Here is a 17,438-nt window from a genome sequence, read left to right on the forward strand (position 1 = left end):
TTCCAAATCTCCGAGCGAACCCTCACTCTCTCACTCACACACCACATTAAAGCGGTCCCATAAGCATTTATCCCTTCGTCCTCTTGCCCTTGCTCGTCTCCTCACTCCCTTTCCGGATTCCCTTTCAACCTTCTTTATCCCGTCCGATAGTTAAAACCTCTCACCCTTTCCCTCGAGCCTATTGCTCGCTCATTGTACAGTGTCCTCACACTCTCTCGTTCCTTAGGGTTCTACTCCTAGGATCGCGGATCTGCAGAGGATATAATTGAATGGGTTTCACCATTAAAATGACCTCCTTTTATGCCATACCACTGTTCTAACGTCTTGCTTTCATCAAGAACATGATGTAAAAATTCGTTTAAAGATGAGGAGACAGGCTTCTTCCCTCTGTTTAACAAGAGGGTGGATGCATTGGTGTATATTTACTTCTTTTCTGTAGCCCCATTAGCCGTCCATCGCAGCCACTCGGCGTCTGGATCATCCCCTCTTTTTACATTAGTCTATCAAGACGCTCCAGGAAAGCCACTTGGTCGAAATATAATCTCCACTCTTTGCTTCTTACGACCTTGTCTCTCACGCTGCGTAACCGCGCTTCATTTGTTTCTCCTCGGAATCAACACCACCGAGCCGGTACACACTTTACCTCTCGGGTTTGTTTACGTTATGCCTCCCCTCGCTCTCCTTCTCCGGCCTCTTATTCCAGGGATCGCCGCGCCACCTCTTTCCTTCCACGCCCCCTTTCTTGCGTACTACCGAACTCGTTCTAAATAACCAGCATAACCGATGCGACTCATCCCTTGGCCCTTCCCGCGACGTCACGACGCAGACTCCCTGTATCGCTCGGTATTCCTTCGAAAGGGGAATGAAAAAATAAAATAAAAATCGTCATCATCTCCACGACCTGGGACTCCGGGGCGAGGGGGAGAGAGGAACGAAATCCCCGATTAAGCAGGAATCACACCGACAGCACACCACTGATCCAGGGGGAAGTCTTCCCTATCGACCCCCAATTGAACCGTACCCTAGAAACTCTCGTATCTCTTCTGCGCCTTTCAATAGCCCTCATGATTCCCCTTTTCCCATTCGACCCCCGTTTGCCTCCCCGAACGAACCCAGTGCTATTGCGCGCGAATGCCGGCCCTGTGGCGCCGCCAGCGGCAGCATGACAGCACCCGAGCGATAGCGGAGCGGGAGAGGTTTTTTGGAGTGGGGGGGGACTGAAGGGAGCAGAGCAGGGGCAGGGGGCGGGCTAGGAGGGGGATCTCTGGGGCGACGAGGCAAGGGAGCGGAGGGGAGGGAGGGAGATTTCGGAGAGGGGTAAGGGCGGCTCGGAGCGTGTGCTGTGTTTCCTCGCACTTCCCACCCGTCGTGTGACGTGCGAAGGTGCGAGACCGTCGGCCCTCTGTCCGGCAGATAGAAGAGAAGCCAGCCCATGAAGAAATTGTAAAAGCGTGTGATAAAACCCCACTTGAGGAAGGCGATAGTGTGGGGGAAGGAGGGGGAGAGAGAGAGAGAAGGGGAAATCGGTGTATACACTCAAAGAGATCTACGCGTTCCAGATCTAGTGAAGTGTTTTGTTTTTTACTTCATTCACCTTAAAGTCGTCATTTCCTCCGACTTGGTTCCTGGGTTGAAGGAATCTTGAGGGAGGGTGACCTAAGGTGTGATCTTGTTGCGATATTTTCAAGGAATCCGCCCTGTCAATTCTCGGTGAGCGACTCCTCTGTTGTGGCAGCAGCATCCCGTTATCTGGTTGTCGCCGATTTCAAGGTCAGTCGCTTTCTTTTATTGTGATACATTACTTCATATGCTGGATTAATCATTTGTAAGCTAATCAAGGATGTTGTTTGCTTGCTCCAAGTGAGAATGAAGATAAACATAATGGCTTGGAAAAAGCCATGATACCGTGGTTACCAACATTTTTTATTTTACAACTAATCTGTAGTACAGTAGTGTAGTAGCGCGAAGGTTTCCCCATTTTTATGTAATGAATAATTACCCGTTTGAGTATTTGTTCTAGTAATTATGCCATAACTACGAGGAAAACGAAAATTTATCATTGTTAAGTATTTCTCCAAGGGTTATACATTTCTGATTTTTAACTCAACTGCCAGCTTGATGATCGTTTTACTTGAAGAATTCATATGTTTTGCATCCGAGGCCATCTCTCTTATGTGCTGACAATCCTTTGAAGTGCCATAGATTTGGATGATGGAAGCAATTTTGGCAACGTTTTGCGCAGTTGACTTAACTCATCACCATAATTTTTTTCAATTATATATGGTGATAATATTCAGTAGATTTGAGTACCCCTCAGTAAATTAAGGATATGCTTCAATTCAAATGTCTTTTAGTCGAATCGCGTCAAAATTTGTTTTATGCTTTTTTGGAAAAGTCTCGTGCGCAGTGTCTGACGTCATGGGCGTTCACGTTTGTTTGGTTTCCGTGAGTATGTTATTTTTTTAGCTGAGTGATGGATTGCATCGTTATAGATGATTCGATTCCTGGCGAACACGAGGATTAATTAAAAGTTCCTTTTCACTACTCATTTTATGTGAATAGGGCTGCCATAGCTTTCGAGACATTGTTAATTTCATTTGTGATGTTTAATGTGAAGTACTGATGTGATATTTTTAGCTTCTTAGTTCACAGAAAAAATCGACGACGGTTTCAGGTTGAATATGAATGAATATATTAATAGTCTAAGGAACTGGAGGATTAGTCATGAAGAAATGTCAAATTTAAGTGTACACTAGTTATCTCTGGCCCAAGAGTAATTAATCACTACCATGCATGCCACTTAAATTTTCCTAAAATAGCACCGACCAATAATTTGTTACGATTAAGATTTGTGTTTTGGATTGTTTTTCAAAAGTGTGCCATTGTTATGATAATTAATGCGAAAATCTTTTACTAATAAGGCGTATTAATAAGTGAAGGTAATAAATGGTTAATCGGTTTTTATCTCATTCATTTAATGATCAAAACACGGGGATTAAGAATGAATTTTGCGATGAACTTGGCAAGAAAATTTTCATAATCCTATAATATACTTAATTTTGTTGCAGAAATTCCATTTTGCAACAATTATAAAAATCAAAATGGCCCGCATATAGGTGTTTGCGGGAATTAACTGATAAAGATTATTTTCGATAGTTCATAAATGAACCCTCTAGCCGCTATAATAATTATCACATAAGTTAGAGCAGTTTGACAACTCATTTGTTTGTTGATCAGCCATAATGGATTATACATGACATTATTGAACTTGTGGTCACATATTGAGATTATATGGGTCCCGAAATTATCCCAAAACGCATCAAAAGCTAAATAGTCAACTATTTTGGATGAAAATAATAGTCGCTGTTAATCCTGGTGTAGCGGTTTTTTTATTTAAAGGTTTTATTTTGTTGAGAAGCCCATGCGTGAATAATAAATGGGTGTGGCATATGCAAAATAAATTTGCATTAGACATTATTGCAAAGGCATCACAGTACTAAATAGACCACAGGAAGTTTTTTGATGTGGTTTTTAATGAGGTTGTTTGGCTTTGCCTACCCCGAAACGGAACGAGGTTAAGGGTGTGTTTGATAAGTTCGTTCTCTCGTTGGCTTTAAAACTGTTTTTAGCACCATTCATGCATAAAAATGAGTCAAAGATATACAAAAGGATGGAAATTAAAAAGAAGGTGCAAAGGTGGATGTCGAATATTTTCAATGCCGATAGAATATTGAAGACTGATAAAGAGGAAGACGTAAGGCAAGCAAGGCGGGAGAGGAAAAGGTTATTCAGGTTGGATGGAATTAATGGAGGCAGAAAGTATGCCGAATCGAAAGGTTTATTATAGTGTGGATGTTGCATTGTCTCGTGTCAGGCCGGGTGTAGAAATGTAGTGGCCGTTGATCTGTGTCCTTCCAAAATCTACATTAAACATCAGACTACCGTAAATAATAGTTAGAATGCACTAATTTTCTAATTCCGTGTGTTTACAATCGTGTTTGTAGGCCTTAGAGAAATTTGTGAACTTTTAATTGAGTTGGTCACTCATAAAACAGCCATGAATCGTTAGAAGTCTTATGGCGAATTGCCTGAACCTCTTGTCTTGAATGGACGATGTGCTGAAACATCTACAGACTTAAATCTTAGTTTCTTGTTTATTTGTTAAAAATTAATTAAATAATCGTGGAGGATGTCAATAGGACTAAAAGTTTCCCATTTCAAAGTACTTTGAATAAATGGAATAAAGTAATTTGGATAAATGGAATCATTTTAGAATTGTAGTGCTCTGATGCCACTCTCATATATTAATCAAAATATTTGCGTGGAAGGGCATCGTTGTGTTTCGTAATTATTTTTATTTAATTTTTTTCAGTTTTAGTTTTAACTGGCTACTTCTTACTTTACCTACGGCCTCTTTCTTACGGATAGTACAAGAACCTACGTTGTTAAAGTGTTATGAAGCCAATTAGTTCAGGTATATGTGCAATAAGATATTCCCCGCTTGGAGTTTTGGCTAGATAAAATTATTCAGTGTGTATATACTTGCTTCTAATATACCATGGGACACTAAAGCCGCCAAATATCATGAGATATTAAAACCACTAGAGAACTTGTCGGCTTGTTTAGGCCTATAATGTAGACCGGTAAAATTCGGTAAGGTTCACCCTACATCGGGGATGAGACCATTTCGAGCATAAGCTGCTCAGTAAAAGGGCTTCCGCGTTAATTCCTATACTGCGCCATAACCTATCGCCATCATTCGACGGGCCTGCCATTGCTAGCGAAGAGGCTTGAATCACATTATGCAAATATTCTTAGCAAGACTTAAGCACATGGGCATTAAACTTTTGATTGTACTTTGAGCAGTACCAAGGCCATCCTTAGAGAATGGCAAATACACCACTGAAGTCGTTCTCACAATCAATTACTAGATTACCTACAAATTATTTGCATAATGACATCTAAGTTGGTGGCTCCTTGAATTTGCTCTTTGACTAAACTCTTTTTCCAGAAATGAATTTTTCGGCCATAGCCTTCCGAAAATTTAACAGCCGAACAACTAGTGTAAATTCAACGGAAATAATAATTAAATGCGTTCGTGGTTATACTTAGCCCAAACATACAAGTAGTTTAAAAACGTGTTGTTTAAAATTTAAATCTTTATGTGGGCCGAAATCGAGGTGAAAAAAATATAATGCACTTATTGCACTGTTTACACAAGTGCTCGTCGTGAAATAAATCGTCTGTGGACATAATCTTGATTTGTTAGCGGAACAATATTTATCTCTACTACAGACATCGTGATTTGAGGTTGTTCTAGTTTTCTTGACCCAATGTTTCGTTTATCATACATTTTCTCCGTTCAGCCACTCCATGAATTAGTTTTCTGTGTCTCAATTGCAAGCAACTATCTGACATATATTCTCGTTTATTTATTTCCCGTTTATCACAATCTTTATTACTGATATTATTTCAGATATGAAGTTATTTTACTCTGATTATTAGAGTGGTGGACAGGTGTGTGGATGCCATTGCGGGCATTGATTGGGTGTTTAAGTTATATTCGGCGCAATAATGGTGGTGATATTCTCGTATGAATTTACAGTATTTTTCTGCTGGGTAAACAGAAGTCGGCGGATTATAGTTACGATGTTCACTAATCAGGAGACACATTTATTTGCAGATATTACTGTACAAAATTTTTCACTTAATTTGTATCTAAAGTGACTGATATGGTTTAAGGATTTGGTTTACGTATTGTGTTTAATAAATTATGTACGCTTTCAGAAATGGTATCGGATGGCTACGGCTTAAAAAAATTTGCTCTCATTACTAGAGGTTTATGAATAATAAATAGTGTCGGGGTGGATGCAATTCATTATATTTAATAATGGATCACTTTACACATAAGAGTTGAACAGAGATTAGAAATACAAATATTAATGCATCTGCAAAATACTCTAAGGAGCGGCCAGTATTGCATGGGCCATAAAGCCGAGTGTTTAGACATGGAGTTAAAGTTTTTATTTTTGTGGCAGATTTTTTTAAAGCCTTCTTGACTGAATGAATCGATGACGCGCCTTATGTTCACTTCGTCATTTTCTATTACTTGCTCAGGACTGCAGGATACATAGTTTTTGTTATGATTGTGGAACTGCGGGGAGAATAGGTATCGTTAAAGTTAGCTGTGTTTTGGTTTTCTTCCTAGTTAATTTAAATCGCATTTGATTTCTCTTTTGAGAAATGGTGAAAACCTTCAAATTAATGATTTTCATTCTGGTCTGACTTGAAATGGATTGTTGCACATTTTCTAAACACTGAAGTATTGCTTCATGCCGTAGTGACTGGGACCTCGTGAGCTTTCCTAAAGAGCACGTAAAATTTACGTCCTTGAATGAATATTTAACACATAAATTTGTATATATAATATTTACATTATTATTTATTATATATTATTATTATATATTATTTATTATTATTTATTATTATTATTTGTTATTATTATTTATTATTATTATTTGTTATTATTATTTATATTATTTGATTATATATATTATTTATATAAATAAAAGTGGATTTATTGGACTTACCTCATACCCCTAGTACACCAACTCTTTTATTTTGTGGAACGCTACTGCCAACCAAATCTGTGAATATAGAATTAAATCTATGTATATGTATGAATTATTATAGTATATATACACATGTATATATTATGTGTATAAATATATACGTATATATGTGTGTGTGTGTATAGTGTATATATATATATATATATATATATATATACATACATGTATATATGTGTGTGTGTATGTATATAAGTGTATATATGTCTATGTATATACATATGTATATAATTATATCTTTATTCACCGAGGAGCACCGAACCTTGAGTCTTGTGTGTCGAAGGATGGGAAGGAAAATTGAAGATAGCCTATCGGCAAACCAATTGGGCTTTAGGAAGAACAGAGGAAATAGGGAAGTCATATCTGTCTGAGAATCATGATAGAGAAAACAATACACCTGAACAAGCAACTGTATGTCGCATTCGTGGACTTAGAGAAAGCCTTCGACGATGTGGAATGGAAGAAGATATTTGGGCTGCTGGAAAAACTCGGAATAGATTATAACTGCAGAAGAATAATCTATCAGCTATACAAGAAGAAAGGGGCCACAATGCGAATGAGCGATGGAAGCCATATAGGGGCTAATATTAACAAAGGATGTAACCTCTCACCGGCATTGTTCAACATGTAACTGCAGGAGGCAATTAGAGAATCAAAAGGCATCAGATTAATCGGAATTAGGATCAATGGAGAAGAGATAAACATGCTACGCTTCGCCGACGATATTTCAATGATGGCAGAAAACCAGGAGGATCTTCAAAGGTCACTAAACGTATCGGATCAAGTTCTACAAAGATAAAATATGAACATAAACAAGACGAAGACTAAAATCCTAGTATGTGGAAGATAGAAGTGGAGTACAGTTGTCACACTGCAAGGTCAAAAATTAGAGCTAGCGAATTCCTTCACCCATCGCGGAAGTACCATCACATGGGACGGAAGAAGTACTACAGACATCGAGCAAAGAATAACTCAGGCTAAGAGAGCATTCACAGTGCGAGAATATGGAAAGTCTGCAGAGGAAGGGGGAAATCGGTGCGCTTTACAGCATAGTTAAATCTTTATCGGGAAGTAAGAAAGGGAGATCAACGATAGCAGTTAGAGATAAGGCCGGTAAGGTAATAGTTGACGCAGGAAAGATCCAAGAGAGATGGAAGGAATATGTAGAAGAACTGTATAGTAAAGAGCTTAGACCAACAAAGTTAGACATTGAAAAGGAACATGACGTAGAGGAAGATAGCTTAGGTCCAGGCATACTAGACAATGAGATAGAAAGGGCATTAAGGGAGATGAAACTAAATAAGGCCGTGGGGGTAGATAACATTCCCGTGGAACTTTTGAAATGCTTGGGAAAATGTGGGAGGAAGAGGCTATATGGGCTGATCCGTAGTATTTATGAGGAGGGAATCTGGCCGGAAGACTTTGTGAGATCAGTTTTAGTTCCTATTCCGAAAAAGGTAAAGGCCACGTCATGTGAGGACTATAGGACAATTAGTTTGATATCCCACGCAGCTAAGGTTGTTCTCAGGATCATAAACAAAAGGATAGAGAGTAGGGCAAATGATTACTTAGGGGATGATCAGTTTGGGTTTAGGAAGGGGAGAGGTACGCGTGATGCCATTGCAGTAATGAGATTATTAATCGAGAGGAATATAGAACACAACCAGGAGGTATTTGCCTGTTTCGTAGATTTCGAAAAAGCGTTTGATAGAGTAAATTGGGAAAAACTAATGAGTATATTGCAGAAAATAGGAATAGATTGGAGGGAAAGGAGGCTAGTCCGCAACCTGTACATGTCTCAGACTGCTCAGGTGCGGGTGGGAAACGGGGAGTCAGGATGGGCAGTGTTAGGAAGGGGTGTAAGGCAGGGTTGCCCATTATCACCGTTGCTGTTCAACCTGTACGCAGAAGAAATGATCAAAGAGGCATGGGAAGAACTCGAGGTAGGAATGAAAGTGGGCGGGGAATTCGTAAAATCAGTTAGGTTTGCTGATGACCAAGCTTTAGTTTGTCAGTCAGCCAAGGGGCTGCAAGCATTGCTTAGTGAATTGGAAATTCAGTGCGACAGGTATGGGATGAGAATCAATATTAATAAAACAAAGGTTATGCGATTTTCTAGAAAGAAAAAGGCCAAGCTTAACATTAAAATAGGAGGGCAAAAGCTAGAGCAGGTAGAACAGTTTACGTATCTCGGTAGTGTTTTGGACCAACACGGTCAAAGTAGTAGGGACGTAAGGAGAAGAATTGCGCTAGGCAAAGAGGCTTTCACAAGGAGGAGGGAGTTGATGACAGGGACTTTGAGTAAGGATGTTAAGAAAAGACTCGTAAAAACTTTGATATGGAGCGTAGCTATGTACGGAGCGGAAACGTGGTCATTGAAGCAGGAGGATAGACGTAGATTGGAGGCTTTTGAAATGTGGGTGTGGAGAAGAATGGAGAAGGTGAAATGGACAGAGAAGAAAACAAATGAGGAAGTACTTGGTATGGTGGGCGAAGAGAGGGGTTTGTTGGGAGCAATCCTATGGAGGCAGGAAAAGTGGATGAAGGGGGTGTTGACCGGCAGTGGGATGTTGAAGACTGTGATAGAGGGTAGAATGTTGGGCAAAAGAGGAAAGGGAAGGAACAGGATAGGGTTGTTGGACGGGATGAAGGGAGGAAGGAAGTACTCAGAGATGAAGAGGGACCTGATATAGAGTAGGATGATTGATTTTGTGTTTTGTTAGGAGTAATAAAATATTTGTTTGGTTGTTGTGTCAGTCCAAAAACCTACCTTAACCGGTAGATTACTTAAAAAAAAAATATATATATATATATATATATATATATATATATATATATATATATATATATATATATATATATATATATATATATATATATATATATATATATATATATATATATATATATATATATATATATATATATATATATATATATATATATATATATATATATATATATATATACACACACACACACACACGAGGGTCATCCGGAAAGTAGTACCCGTTCGTGAAATAAAAAGGCAAAAGTAAATATTAACAAACATAAAAAATTTTATTTGAAAGAGGATACTTTAAACTACTTCTCAACATAATCTCCAAGCAAATTAAGGCATTTGTCATAACGTGTGACAAGTTTCTGTATTCCTGCTGCATAGTCCTTCGCCGCCAGCTCATTGAGATACGCGAGGGACCCATCTTGCACAAATTTTTGCATAATGCAGATGGTGTTTAACAATTTCATGAACAATTGTTCGAGAAACATTGGGAAAATGCTCACAGATGTCATCAATTGTGACGCGCCGATCGTTCCTCACGAATTCGTCAACTGAGCTCACCAGTTGGTCTGTAATGACAGACGGTCTCCCCGAACGCTCATCGTCGTGTGTGTTCCCCCTCCCCATGTTGAAGTTGCGACACCACCGCCGAACAGACGACTCGTCCATTACATTGTCTCCATACACCTCCTTTAATTGGCGATGAATATCACATGGGCGAACGTTTCTTGCATTGAGGAATTTAATCACTGCCCTCACTTCACAACTGGCGGCGTTCTCAATTTTTTTAAACATTGTAAACAATCACAGAAACAACACAGGCAACTTGGCTCAGAGAAGGCAGACAAGCCACTGAAGCTATCTGACCTCGTCCAGCGGCTACTCGCGTCGTCAGCACTTCATGCGGCACGAACGGGTACTACTTTCCGGATGACCCTCGTATGTATGTATATATATATATATGTCGTTCGCGGTAGTCCAGGGGGTAGAGTGTTGGACTGCTGACCGGAGGGTCCCGGGTTCAATTCCCGGGCAAGGCACTCTGGGCACCTGTAGCTTCACCCAAGCTATGTGATTTTACGGGTACCAGATCTTCCTGGGAAACCATAACCGGCACAGGGAAAGGAACTGGCCTCCCTACCCTGATGTGTGAATTTCACACGCCGTCGGGCTTAGTACTGGGTGAACCCTGCCATCACCTACCAAACCGAACTTCGGGTTGATTACTGTGTTTATGGTTATAAATAAATAAATATATATATATATATACACACACACACACAAACACACATTTATATATCTGTGTGTGTGTGTGTGTGTGTGTATATATATATATATATATATATATATATATATATATATATATATATATATATATATATATATGTATGTATGGGTGGGGACTTCACACAGATTATGTGGTAGGCAAGGCCTTTAAATCGCTTCACTGGGTCATGCGGAGCCTCAAAGGAAGCACTAAATCAACTAAAGAATTGGCCTACAAAACAATTCTAAGGCCTATTGTCGAATATGCGACCACAGTATGGGATCCTTTGAAATAGGGCATGTGAAGAAATTAGAAGCAGTGCAAAGGAAGGCTGCCAGGTACGTTTTAGGGCGACATAGGCAGACTGACAGTGTAAGCGACATGCTAGGTTCACTAGGATGGGGGTCACTAAAGAACAGACGGAAGCTGAATAGACTGTGTGCCATTTTAAAAATATTGAAAGCTGACGGAGGCTGGAAATAACTGAACGAGAGTGTAAATAAGCCATGTTATCTCGGCAGAAACCCACTTAAAATCAAATACATGCCCCAAAAGACAAACACCGCCAAGTTTTCGTTCCTAAATATGGGAATCAAAGAGTGGAACCAGCTGCCTGATGAACTCTTTAAGCCCTTACCCAAAAGCATTAAATCATTTAGGCGTGAATGTAAAAGGTATACATAATGGGATTGTTCAATGCAATACGGCAGAAGGTGTATGGCTGTATCACAATATATTGTTTGTTCTTATTTTTTTATTTTGTAAGTCTACTATATGACTAAATGACACTATGATATGTATTAAGACTGACTACTGCATAGTTTATAGCTCTTGTTATATCATGTCATTGCCACCCGGTTTATCGCCTTACAGCAATGTATCCTAAATAAATAAATGTATAATAGGTACTTATGTTTGTGTGTGTGTATATATGTGTACATATATATAATATCTATATGTATATATCATTTAAGCTAAGGTGTGAGCTATCGCTAGCCAACAAAAATACCAAGAAGCACACACTAATGACATAAACACACACATATACACACCTGTATATACGCTAATATACATTCTCTTACACGTTCCTCGCTTTGTTCTATTCGGAAAGATCTGATTCTGATCATTGAAAATTTCAAGCACAAACTATGCTTGTTTAGTGTCGTTCAGAGGCTTTTATCCGGCTTTGAGGTGGAGAATTTTTCCGCGAGCTAGTATACTAATGCAAGCGGACCAGGCCAGTGTATTCGTTCATTAGCACGCTACTTTGAATCATGATTGGAGGGAGAGGAGCTAATCACACGAAAATCGCTGTACTTGGTGGAAACTGTAAAATCCTAGATTATATAGACATCCAATCATGATCCGTGGAATAATATGCTTCGAAAGCTTTCGTTTTCTGCATAACAGATGAAAATAAATGTGCATAGCTGTTTTTAAGGTTGCGTGAGGTGAATGGTCCATATTCTTTTGACCTGTAGTTGCGTGACCCGTATTTACTCGTAGGGAAGTATTCCTCTCGAAAGGATTCCAAAAGTTGCCACTTTGGAAAAAACACGATTTTCATAAAGAAATGGTGTATTTTAAATAAATCAGTGGAGTCAAAATCGCAGTAGCAATTTGTTAAGGACTATTATTCAGATGAAGGAAATCTTGTATTTCCACATATTATAAATAGACACGATACCTCGGATCGTTTGTGCTATTATCCTGCTGCTGTGTAATCGGGGTATCTTCGCTGTTCCCTCTTGACGGCAGTCAGTGAATTAATTGCTCGTGTTTTGTTTGTCACAGATTTCTCTGGAATTCTCTATTGCCCAGATTAATATCGTTTGTTCCAGGATTTTGGTTGAAGGATGCTTCTCTGCTGGTAGTTGTAGATTTAGTGGAGGCGACCGACAGCTGACGTTATTTGCGCCATGTTTATCTGCTATTCAGACCATTACACCAATCTTCATGTATCGACGTGCGAAACTTTTAATTTTTAGACCTTCATCTCCTCACTTCGTCGAATTGAATCCGCGACTTATTTCCCATGATTTCTTCCAACATTGATAAATAAAAACCTCATCACCGTCTTCGTTTTTTCCGATGTTCACGCTGTCGATTTCGAGGGGCCAAACGGGTGTTAATCCCTTTAAGGACGGAAATGAGCTTTTGATGGCTTGTACCCCGGGATCGATACAACCATCTATTCGGAAGGGAAGAGAGGATAAAGTGACACTGCCACTCCTGTAGCCCACTCATATTGCTATCTCGTACTTATCTGTGTGCATAATCGTGATTCAGTTAATGGCCTTAAGACTTTACTCTGATTTAAGTCGTATAAATAATGCTAAACTAAGTTACAAGCATGTCGGAGACATACTTTAAATTTTAAATAATAGGTGGGAATTATGGATAATGTGTTTGAATCTTGGACGCCCAATGATTTATGCAATTGAATGTGGAAGCTATTTCAAGAATAGTAGGGATATGACAAAAATTGGTTCCATAAGATATCCGTAAATTATTTCAATGTAAGTAATTAGACGTGAAATCGTTTGACCTGTAGCTTTCAGTATCCCCAGGAAAAAAAACAAAAAAACAAGAGCATTTAAAAAAATTTTAATGGATTTTTCTGCATCGATCATACGATTGGATTAGAGCGTTGCATAGTTGATTCACAATCTAGTATTGTCCATTAATTTACATTCGATTTTGAATGACCCAAATGGATTTCGCGATTTTCCTATCAAGTTGATCTCATGAGTTGGTTTAATTTTTGATCTGATGAAAGTTTATTAGTTAGAATTCCATACCGTGCTTGAATGTTGAATGACAATTTCTTTACGTAATTACTTAAAATAAGCAGAAGGACATCATTTGGAAAATGAATTAATATTCATAGTAGATGATAAATGCTGACCGTTTGATACCAGTGTGAGAAATTCAAATAAAATTCCTCGTGATAAAATGAAATATTTGTCAATAGAACTTGATTAAATTCTTCAGATGAGTTATTTTATTGTACTTCCCTAATGCACAGTTTTGGTGTAGGTATTTGGTAAAAAGTTATTTGGCAATTCGAAGTCGATCAACATTGTTTGTACATGATTTTTGGAGATGGCAATTTTACAAACGGGGTGGAAATGTAAGCAATCCGTTCGCATTTTCAGCAGTTATTGGTCGTTGATGAATATATCTTGAAAAAAAGCCACTCTCCATACACTGTCTTCCTGGAATCTCAATACATCGGCAGAAAAAAACCCTCCTTCTTAGTAATGTCTTTCATGGGTTTAATGCCACCGTTCCTTCCGGTGTTGCGCCCTTCAATTATTAGGGCGTAGTCGCGTGCGTCGAACGGGAAAACGCAGAAGGACATGCTCTGCTTCCTCGCTTAGCAGTTTGCGATGCTATGATTGAGATGCGCAGAGCGTGTCCTTGAATCCGAGGGTCGCGAGGTGTTACCTGCATTGCATTGTGCACCCAGATGGCTTTGTTTACTCACGTTCTCGATGAACACAGGATGTCAGAAAATGATTTACAAATTAACTCTTTAAGTGGAAGTCATCCGTCCTAATTTCTTACAGTCATCACATGATCTATAATTATATTTAATGACCATAGCAATCGAAAGCTCTAAATGTAGTGTCACCCATTTCCATAGATTTCTACACGTATCTCTTTAATTTAGTCATTTTATACTAAAATGCTGAGAATTTCGCCTTTATGAAATGAATGGACTGTTACGTTACAAATTATGGATATACTTTTGAATCCGAGTATGTGACAGATATTAACCTTTTTTGTGGTTGGTTTAATGAAATACCTTCTGCATGTAGCATCAGGATTGGTCGTTTAGTCTCTAAAATACTGTTTTCTTCATCTCCTTCCTGATTAAATATATATCGGAACGAATCGAATGAATGTGAATTTACGGTGTATTTACGCGTATAAACTCGGGAATTATGATTTTATTTTTTTGTTAGTTGTTCTTTTAATAGTTATTGTTATGTTTTCCCTTGGGAATTATTTGTTGAAGATAAAAAAATACGAATTCAGTTCAATTTCAGTGCCTACATGCAGCTTAATGAGATGATATTTACTTTATTATTAAGAGGATAATACTATCTCATGATTTTGGTATTATATAGGAAATCCCCCATACTATAAAATCTAACATGACAGATTGAGTAGCTTCAGGCGTGATATGGTGGAAGTCGAACATAATGAATAACTGATATCAACGAGAGTTTTACTGTTGAATTAAGGGTTGTTATAAATTATTTTGCAACATAATCATCATCAATGTATAGGATTACATTTAATTCAATTATTTTTATGATTGTACTATTAATTTTTATGCGATTTCTCATATGTTCATTTTATTTTTAATCTCCATAAAGCCCTAATTTATTGTTAGTGAAAAAGTGATTATTCCTTCTTTTTATTCAGTCTAATTAACCATCTAGGGGGATGAAGGAGTCAATTACAATTTGGGCAATGACAGGAATTGCAATATGGAGGATTTTTAATTGATCTTGTAGAGGAAATTCTAGAATTGTCTAGACATTGATGTGATAAGGCGATATTATATGTTTAAAAGTGAACTACAACACTGTGAAAGTTATAGGGCGGGAGTAATTATGTCAGGTGTTTGAGTATTAGGGCTGTTTTGTTTAAGTGTTGGTCCTATCCTATTAGTTTGTCGGAACGTTAAATTTCCTAGTATTTAATCTCTGATATCCACTTCTGGATTTCGTTGGTAATTTTTCTCGCAAAAATAAAAATGAGTTACACCCATGGCGTGGGATTCTATAACTGTTTATAATAAGATTGACACCATATCCGAAGACGCGGTTTAGAATTTTGATGCCAACATAGAGGCGGAATCTAATTTTCTTACCTATAGTCATCTCACATTAGTCTGTCGTCTGTGGGTCTCTTATGAGTCTCCTACGTCAAAATTTGCGAAAAGATTTTAGCGAAAGAGACGATTAAGAGACTACGAAACATGTGAGATAATTAATAAAATGGAAATAGGAACGGCCTTCTTAGCTGGCGTGTAAATTCAAAACGGTGTGTTTTTGAATACTCTACTGAATGGTATAGCAGGAATACCGCGGCAGATGGCGTTTCAATTAGTTCCGGTTCGTCTGTTTATTTTTTTATAGCCATCTAGATCCGAGTCGCAATCTCCATTCATTCCGGGAGTAGCATACCTCAAAATTGAATACTGTCACCACGACAATGGCGAAACAATTCCCGGAATTCTCTTTCGAAGTGGTCACGGGGGCACGGCTGCGAAATTATTTTGTGTAGGTAAATGCCATTTCAATGTCTTTTATTTTTTCCAGTCGTCCCTCGAAATTTCACTCTCGCTTTCACTGCTCTTTGCGTGGGGGGAAGGGATGGTGTCCGTTGCGCGTGCCACCAACTGCGGCGTTTCCTTCCCTCCCTCCCTCAATTCCGTAGTCGTTCGGTATCCTTTCCTTCCTCTTTCGCCGCCGACAGCACGCGAGGAGGAGAGAGAGAGGGGCGAAGGTGGGGTAAGTGTGGGTGGCGGCGTGTGTTTTAGGTCGTGCATGTGTTGGGGGAAAACATTCGGAAGTTGAGAAAGAATTCGTAGTCCCGTATTGAGAAGGGACCGCGGACGCATGCGCGCAAAGCACGTTACCTACCTTCGTACGTAGCGTAAGTAGGTACACGTCGTCCCCTCTCCCGCCAGTGCCCTCTCTTTTGACCCCGTCACCCTCCCGTCACCATTTTCACGACATGAATGCGTGCGCGCGCCTCGACCGCCGCACGGCTCGGTTGCTTTGAGGCGAATGATTTTTTGGCTCTTCCTCCCACGCGACATGCAGCTGCTCTCTGCTGCGAGAAGTTAACCGGTCCGTTGGAAGGGTTTTCCTTTTCGAAGTCTTTGACGTAAGTTATGTGCGTTATTCCGCCCGTTACCCCCTAATTCTCGGGGAAGATTTCGTTTACGCACGGCCTGTTTTCCATCTTGACACAAAAATGAATGGCGGTATATATGTTTGTGGCATATACGCGTGTGTGCGTGCGTGCGTACGCGTGCGTACGCACTTTGAATTGAATTAATTGGTACCCACTTTTAACCTAGGCACAAAAAACAAACGCTACATTCACAGAAGCTCTGTAAATTTTCGGAGAATGCACAATGACGATCTTAAGGAGGAATAATAAGAATTAGTACGCGTATGAAGATGGTGTTTGTGATAACGCGGAATATTAAAAAAAAACTTCTGTGTTTCGTTTGATTTTGGTGTCAATGTGTAAAGGGAATATTTATAAGCTAATATATTCACGTTCGTCAGTTGTTTTATCATTAATCGTTTGTACGTGTACATAATATATTTACTCACGCTATGCAAATAACTATTCGAACAAAAAACCGGCAAACGGCGAAAGAATGTTCGCAAGATTATAGGTATTAGGAGAAGGGGTGGAAAACTCACAAAAGAGACCTACACAATAGAACGTGAGAGGATACGAATGACAATCGGTAAATGTTTCCTGGACTGGGAAACGATTTTGTGTTATTTACATCACCCTTTACCGTATGATCGCCAAGTATTATTATGAAATAACATTTATCATCTCACGATTTTCAATGAGTATTAAAGTATGCGATGGACCTCGGAGTTTATTTTGAAAGAGATTAAGAGTCGATTTATTCATATCGATTTCACTTATTTACTTTCGCGCGGTATTCCCGGCTGCCGATGTTTCCAACGCCACAAAAATGCTCTTGGAT

General features: G+C 39.0%; 1 long non-coding RNA gene across 1 annotated transcript in view; it reads left to right on the forward strand.

Annotated features, from left to right (window-relative positions):
- The first annotated feature begins 1,368 nt into the window (after window positions 1-1,368).
- The window catches only part of LOC139690774 (uncharacterized), a 191,903-nt gene continuing 175,833 nt past the window's right edge, over window positions 1,369-17,438 (forward strand). The window contains exon 1 of the long non-coding RNA XR_011701509.1: window positions 1,369-1,770. This is a non-coding gene — a long non-coding RNA (uncharacterized lncRNA). The remainder of the gene's footprint in view (window positions 1,771-17,438) is intronic.

Source organism: Hetaerina americana, unplaced genomic scaffold (genome assembly GCF_022747635.1).
Source record: "Hetaerina americana unplaced genomic scaffold, ioHetAmer1.1.p SCAF_3, whole genome shotgun sequence".
Lineage (NCBI taxonomy): Eukaryota > Metazoa > Arthropoda > Insecta > Odonata > Calopterygidae > Hetaerina > Hetaerina americana.